The sequence below is a fragment of the Euleptes europaea genome, chromosome 3 (genome assembly GCF_029931775.1).
Source record: "Euleptes europaea isolate rEulEur1 chromosome 3, rEulEur1.hap1, whole genome shotgun sequence".
Taxonomy (NCBI): domain Eukaryota; kingdom Metazoa; phylum Chordata; class Lepidosauria; order Squamata; family Sphaerodactylidae; genus Euleptes; species Euleptes europaea.
Genome location: NC_079314.1, coordinates 196,792 through 205,058, shown reverse-complemented (window position 1 = coordinate 205,058; position 8,267 = coordinate 196,792).

Sequence of the window (8,267 nt, the reverse complement as noted above, 5' to 3'; positions counted from 1 at the left end):
AGGCCCACGAAATCATTTGGTCTGGCCCTTCGTGGGTCCTGGCAGATCTCTAGCTCAGAAGGATCTAAGACTGGCGATCCGCCCCCTCCCGCGGACAGGAATAGCCTCTATTCAAGGCAGATGTGAGTTTGTTTTTCTGAGAAAAGGAATCTCCCCCCACCGCCTTGCAGAAGAGTTGTTAGCTATGGAGCTGCTAGGACCACCCAAGAAACCTTTCCCACCCGGCCCCTCTGTACTCCAAGAGGGCTGGGGGCAGAAGTGGCAACAATGGAGGGGTTAAAGGGGGCAGGGCCAGAATGTGCAGGGCAGGGAGCGAGTTCTTAGCCAGTGGGTCCTCATTTCATTCCTGCAGGCGGAGGTAGCAGGAGCCGGCTGTAGAATCCGGCCCCGACCATGTGGAGCAGGAGCGTATGGCTGGACGGCTATGCCGGCTGGTGCAACAGACCATCCTGTGCCACCAGGTGGGCGAGTGCGCCTCCGGTTGAATGCCTGTCTGCTTGCCCACACCCCCCGGGGGGGGGTCATCTGGGCAGCTGCCTGCTTGGGGCTTGGTCGGCTAATTTTTAAGTTGATAATTTTGTATGGCCCGCAAATGATGTTTTAAACATCCAAATGGCCCTTGGCAGAAAAAAGGTTCCCCACCCCTGGTTTAGGGGGTCCTTAGCAGACATCCAGCCATTCATCTTCTTTAATAAACTTCAACCAGTTGGGACTAATTCTCTGTAGCCTCCTGAGCGATCACTACAGCGGTGGATTCTGTAAGATCTTTTATTTACTGCTGAGTTTGGATGCTTTAAGGAGAGCACTTTGGGTTGAAGCCGCTGAGAAAATAAAGAGCTTATTCAACCTACTGCTGCATCTTGTAAGGGTGAACACTTAGTTGAAGTTTACCATAATATCCTCCAAGCACACTTGGAGAGGTTGGGGGCTAATTGGCTCTCCTAGAGATTCCATACGCAATAAGGAAGGAATGACTACAATTAAGGGGCAGTTACTGTATTAAGGGAAAGGCCTGTGCTTTGCATGCTGAAGGCCCCGGCTTCAACCCCTGGCATCTCCAGTTGAAAGGACCAGGCGGTAGGTGACATGAAAGTTCTCTAACCTGAGATCCTGGAGAGTCCACTCTGGTCAGAGTAAGCAGTACTGACCTTACCCTTGCTAGACCAATAGTTCTGGCTCAAGAGAAGGCAGCTCATTTACTGTAATGCACTCGATGTGGCATTGTTTTGGAGGTGTGCGGAAGCTGCTTTTGGTGCAGAATTTGGCTGCCAAGATGGAGAGAAGCTGGACTCCTATTCCTCTTCTCCTTATAGAACTTCTAATAAACCTTTGAGCAATCCCAGGTTTGGGAAGGACACAGCTGGAAAACCACTGCTTAAAAAAACAGCAGCAGCAGTAAAAAACTAGATTTCTAACTCTCCAGATCCAGGAGAGTCTACTGTTGAACCTCTACCTGCAACATGACGCCCACTTTAACTGCTTCTGTCCCTGTGAATTAATTGACCATCTCTTTTTTTCTGTCTCTGTTCACCTTCTCTTTCTTTCTTTCTTTCTTTCTTTCTTTCTTTCTTTCTTTCTTTCTTTCTTTCTTTCTTTCTTTCTTTCTTTCTTTCTTTCTTTCTTTCTTTCTTTCTTTCTTTCTTTCTTTCTTTCTTTCTTAGATGGTTAAAGCATCACGCGGTTTCTATGCTACACAGACTAATCCAGTTGTGGGTTGCAATATATCATCTGAAAAACCAATGTTCTAAAGTTCACAGTGAGGGAAAATAAAACTGTCTGTGGAAATCTTACAAGATGTGTATTTTGCAGGCCCAGCTCCACAGCCGAAAATACACACAGGGGTTAGGAACTGTAATTGGCAGAATCCAAAGATGATTCAGCACAGAAACAGGCCAGCAGGTGGTGTGAAATCTCTAGAAATGAACAAGAGATTAATCTTTCTGTGGTTGAGAGTGGAACTAGTGTAGCTCCATCCTCTTTCCAAGTAAGACGGCCACCACTGAGGTTTTCCCCCCGCTTATTTTTCCGCTCCACCCTTCTGAGATGAGCGAGAGGCAGATTGTACAGTAGGGGAGAACAAAAATTGATGCGAAAAGCCCTTTCCATGCTCAAAGAGGTTTTCTGGGGCACTGAGAATAAGTCTTGTTTTTCCAGTGTATTAGACACAAACCGCATTCAACTTCAGAGGAAGAGTCATTCCAGGTTGCTGCTTCAGATGCGAGTGGGAAGGAAACAAATGCTTTGCTCAAATGTGGGTGCATTGTTGGAGTTGTTGGCCAGGAGGGAGGGATGGCTCATCTCAGTGAAACTTGGCAGGGCCAAGAAGAGTAGGAGGTTTTCCAGAAGCTGTGCTATCCCATTACTGAGGAAGGTAGCAATTAGTCATCGGGGAGAAATGGAGTCTGCTTCTATGGAAGTGCTACCAGGCCTGGATTCTGCCATTACAGATATAATATTTGCTTAGGGTTGTCTGCTCTGGGTTGGGAAATCCTTGGAGATTTTGGGGTGGAGCCTGGGAAGGATGTGGTTTGGGGAGGGGAGGGACCTCAGTGGGATATAATGCCATAGAGTCCACCCTCCAAAACAGCCATTTTCTCCAGGGGAACTGATCTCTGTCATCTGAAGATCAGTTGTAATTCCAGGAGATCTCCAGGCCCCACCTGGAGGTTGACAACCACATCTATGTCAGAAAAAAGTAACAGGGAGAGAGACACATTACTTTTGAATACCAGTTGCTGAGGGGAGGGGCAATGGGGGAGACTTTGGAGACCACATTCTGCTTGTAAGCTTTCTTGGAGCTTCTGGCTGGACCCAGTAAGAAAAATAGGATTGTGGATTAGATGGACCATTGCATTTCTCTGATTCAACAGGGCTTTTTCTGTGCTGGAGGGGAGCTTGATGTTGCTACCCTGGGGTCCTCACAGCAATGGTGCACATATGGTTACCATATAGAGTCAGGATGCAGGATGATCTTGACAGGCTGGGAAACTGGGCTAAAACTAATAAAATGCACATCAACAAAGATAAATGTAAAGTTCTGCATTTAGATAGGAAAAATCAAATGCATAATTATAGGATGGAGGAGACTTGCCTTAGCAGTAGGGTGTGCAAAAAGGATCTTGGGGTCTTAGTAGACCAAACACTGAACATGAGTCAGCAGTGTGATGCAGTAGCTAAAAAGGCCAATGCGATCTTGGGCTGTATCAACAGAAGTATAGTGTCCCAATCACGTGAAGTGATGGTATCGCTTCACTCTGCTCTGGTTAGACCTCACCTAGAGTATTGTGTTCAGTTTTGGGCACTGCAATTTAAGAAGGATGTAGACAGGCTGGAATGTGTTCAAAGGAAGGCAACAAAGATGGTTGAGGGGTCTGGAGACCAAGTCCTATGAGGAAAGGTTGAAGGAGCTGGGTATGTGTAGCCTGGAGAGGAGAAGACTGAGGGGTCACATGATAACCATCTTCAAGTTCTTGAAGGGCTGTCATATAGAGGAGGGTGCTGAGTTGTTTTCTGTTGCCCCAGAAGGTCGGACCAGAACCAACGGGTTGAAATAAAATCAAAAGAGTTTCCGGCTAAACATTAAAAAGAAGTTTCTGACAGAGCGGTTCCTCAGTGGAACAGGCTTCCTCGGGAGGTGGTAAGCTCTCCTTCCCTGGAGGTTTCTAAACAGAGGGTAGATGGCCAGATGTCAGCAAGGTCTTTCTCTGTGCCCAGCACACACTCTCCACTGCAGAAGGGGCCATGGCAGCGGGTCACAGAACAGGTGAGCAGTGTGGGCACCAAGGCTTCGTAGAAAGTGGTGTTGTGGCAGAGCTGGTGACTGGCACACCCGGTCTGGATTCTGGGACTGCAGATATATTCTGTGCTGGAAGAGAGGGCTGGTAAGGGAGAAAAAATGCCAATTCCATGTGGAGATACACCACACGGTATATCTCCACATGGTGTATCTCAAAAGCTTATAACCCAAAAAACTTGTTGGTCTCTAAGGCGCTACTGGACTCAGATCTAGCTGCCTCTCTGGTGATCGCCATTATCTAGCTGCCAAGCTGGTGATCACCCAGGATGTGGTGATGGCTGACAACTTGGAAGGCTTTAAGAGGGGAGTGGACATGTTCATGGAGGATAGGGCTATCTGTGGCTACTAGCCAAAATGAATACCAGTCATGATGCCTACCTATTCCCTCTAGTAGCAGAGGAGTATGCCTATTATATTAGGTGTTGTGGAACACAGGCAAGATAATGCTGCTGCAGTTGTCTTGTTTGTGGGCTTCCTAAAGGCACCTGGTTGGCCACTGTGTGAACAGACTGCTGGACTTGATGGGCCTGGGTCTGATCTTACGTTCTTATTAGGCTGACCATATTTCCTTTAGACAAAAACGGGACATTGGGATGGCAAAAACGAGACAGGGATTATGTAATATTCTGTAATCATGAAAAAGCAAGATGATAAAAAAAAAGTTTTATTACCCAAACATATTGAGCTTAGCTAATTAAGTCCGATCAGCTCTGGGGGGGGGGGGGGAGCGCTGCCGGTGATTGCGTGCTGTCAGCTCCCTGCGATATGGCTTCCACTGGAACGGGGGCACTGGGAATGGTGGATTCCCTCTTATTCACTGGAGGGTTGACCTGGCCTCTGCTCCTTGATTGCCAGCTCGCGGGATGACAGAGCGCTCCTCTCCTGGCGGCTCTAGGCTTGCCACTTGCTCTGGAGAGGCGGGGGCACGCATTGACTGGGGCTGCCATGACCAGTCCGGGGTACTAACAGTCCATATTGTAACACTGGATAAAATCAAATTGAGAAGCTTAAAAATAATACTGTTATTTTATACTACATACAACATTTCACTATATTTTAGTTGTTTTAGCTAATCACTATATTTCTCAAACCAAGAGCTTAAATGAAAATATTTTTTATGCTCCTGGGGCCATGTTTTCTCAATATGTCCCAACTATACAGCAATAGGAACACGAGTACATGGATGCCATATTCAGAAAATAATGTGCAATAGGAAAATATAGGAAATATCCACTCTAGTAAATCAAAGAAAATAAAAGTATTTAATTGTAATAATTTTATATAATTTTACAGCAACATAATAAATATTAATGCACTGCTGATATCATACTGCCCTTGTACAAATATATGGTGAGACCACACTTGGAATCCTGTGTACAGTTCTAGTCACCACACCTAAGAAAGGATATTGCAGAGCTTGAGAAAGTGCAGAAAAGAGCAACCAAAATGATTAAGGGACTAGAACAACTGTCCTATGGGGAGCGGTTAGGACGCTTAGGGCTGTTTGGCTTGGAAAGAAGGCAGTTAAGGGGGAGACAGGATAGAGTTCTATAAAATTATGCATGGTACAGGGAGAGTGGACAGGGAGAAGCTTTTCTCCCTCTCTCATAATACTAGGACGTGGGGTCATCTGCTGAAGCTGGAGGGTGAGAGATTCAAAACTGATAAAAGGAAGTATTTCTTCACACAATGCACAGTTAAATTGTGGAACTCCCTGCCCCAGGATGTGGTGATGGCTGCCAACTTGGAAGGCTTTAAGAGGGGAGTGGACATGTTCATGGAGGAGAGGGGTATTCATGGCTATTAGTTAAAATGGATACTGTTCAATATGCATCCCTATTCTATCCAGGATCAGAGGAGCATGCCTATTATCTTAGGTGCCATGGAACACAGGCAGGAGAATGCTGCTGCATCATCTTGTTTGTGGGTTTCCTAGAGGCACCCAGTTGGCCACTGTGTGAACAGACTGCTGGACTTGATGGGCCTGGGTCTGATCCAGCAGGGCTTTTCTAATGTTCTTCTTATGTGCGATAAGGAATTTGAAGCAGAACATGGAACATGATCAACTGTATATTCTGAATGTTCAAGTAACAGCAGAATTAGGCACCTTAATGTGGAAAACCATAACTAAAACTGCTGGTGTAGCCAAGGCATTTTGTGACCCACGTATTCCACCACTGGGGCTGTCAATCCAGTCCCAGAATACTTCTGCTAATCCCAGGGGCTGTCATTCCACTCGGGGGGGGCTGTCATTCCAGTCCCAGAACACTTGTGCTAGTCCTGGGGGCTGTCATTCCATCTTGGGGGATGTCATTCCAGTCCCAGAACACTTCTGCTCATCCCAGGGGCTGTCATTCCACTCTGGGGGCTGTCATTCTGGTCCCAGAACGCTTGTGCTAGTCCTGGGGGCTGTCATTCCAGTCCCAGAGTAGTGTATTTGGGTTTAAGGACCTTACTGGAAAATCCATTCCACATTTTCCTTGCAACTCTTTTTGTGCTGTAATGTATTTCAATGGAGCTCATGCAAGCCAATTGGCAATCCAGGCTCCCATTATCTTCAATGGGCTGTGCAGCCTCTCCCATTGTTTCTAATGGGCTAGCCTGTCATTCGTTTTAGCGCATCCCGGCTTCACCTCCTTGCTTTCACCCACTCTCAGAAATGTTGTGGTAAACGGGGTTCGTGGGGGGAGAGAGAGACCCGAGATCGTTATTTCAAGAAAACAGTTTATTTGCAGCTGCTGACTCAGAGGCCCTAATGGGCAGAAATCTCTGAGCCCCCATTGTACTGAGGGAGAGATATTTATCCAAATTCAAGATATGACAACCCATCAACATTCAGGGTAGGCTGATAGCACTACAGACATCGAGGCGGCGCCGTACAGTTCAGTTCTATCCAGTTTCTCCTATCATTGTTTATAGTTCACTCTGACTCTCCATGACTCTTAACCCACTTCCTTAGCACACAGACATACAGGGATATTCTGCCCAGCAACAAGCTATTCCCTGGCTGCCCTAATACATTTTACAGAAAGGAAAAGAGATTATTACCAATTGCTAAATCAGTGGATCTTCCATAGTCAGGGGAAGTCTACCTTGCTGTCTCAGAAACTAGCCGCGATGATCCCGAGGTGGCCAAAGGGGAGGGGAAGACCAGCCTTGTGCATTTTGGGGCATGCGGCTTCAGAGGCTCGCAACAGCACAGTGGGTGGGGACGTGTTGATTGACGGGCCACGTTTTGCTTCCACCCATAACTGGAAAGTTGTGCCTTTTCCTTCCGAGTGTAAAATAAAGCTGCTTGGTGAGGGCGAGGCAACAAAACGGGCTTGGTTTATTCAAAACGGGACAAAATAGACATTTTAATTAAAAAGACGGGATGGCCAGGAAATGTGACAAAAACGGGGCTGTCCCATTCAAAACAGTACGTAGGGTCAGCCTCGTTCTTCTTTGCTAGCCAGGCTTCCGGGCCTGTCACGGTCTGTTCTGCACAATCCCTTTTAAAGCCCTGTGTGGCCTGGAGCCCACCCACGCAATGGCTGGCCCCTTCCTGTGTCCACCCACCACGTGCCATTGGTGATGGGCCTTCCCCATTAACTCTTCGCATCAGAGAAGGGCTAGAAAGCACTGCAGTTCCCCAGGCTATGGGATGCCTTATATTTGTGGAATTTTCCGTACAGACTATAAAACTTTTTAAAATTCCTGTTTGCTTCTAGTGGGTTGTGTGTGTTAAAGTTTCATTTTTGTTTCAATTGCCTGGAATTGTTCTGCTCCCCAATAAGTATCTTGTAAACTCTTTTGCGAGCTGCACTGAGATGTCAGGGGCAGCAGCTGTGATAAGCCTTTAAAGAAAAAAAGAAAAGCAGATGGCTGCCAGGCGGATACAGTCAAGAGGTTTTCCCATTGTGGAGGAGAAAGGACAGGAGGGGGTGATCTTCAGGCGACAGAGACCAGCTCACCTGGAGAAAATGGCCGGTTTGGAAGGTGGACTGTATGGCATTAATACCCCACTGAAGTCCCTTCCCCCCCCCCCGGTCCACCCCCAAAATCTCCAGGTATTTCCCAACCTGGAGCTGGCAACCCTAATAATCCAGTAATCAGGGCCAGCTTTATAATAAGGTGACTGGTGGTGGGGTCACCTCAGACTGCAGATTTGGGGCAGGAGGATGGCAACTTTCCTCCCACCTGCGGCCCAACTGCTACCCCTGACTTGGAGCTGAAGAAGGTCGCCCTCCTTCCTACGGTTCCCTTCCTGGCCTCTTTAGAGGCCCTGGCACGAGCTGCCCTAGCCCAGCACCCAAATTCTCACACGGTTCCTTCTTCTGGACAGAATTTTGCCGCCATTTCTGGTGGCCTGCCCGTTGTCAGGGCAACCGAAAGGTGGCTCAATGCTTGTGAGAGGAAGGGGTCTAAGGGTTCAGGAGGCCCCGAATAGTACACAGGGCTCACCACACAGTTTTCTTAAGTGGTCAGGGGT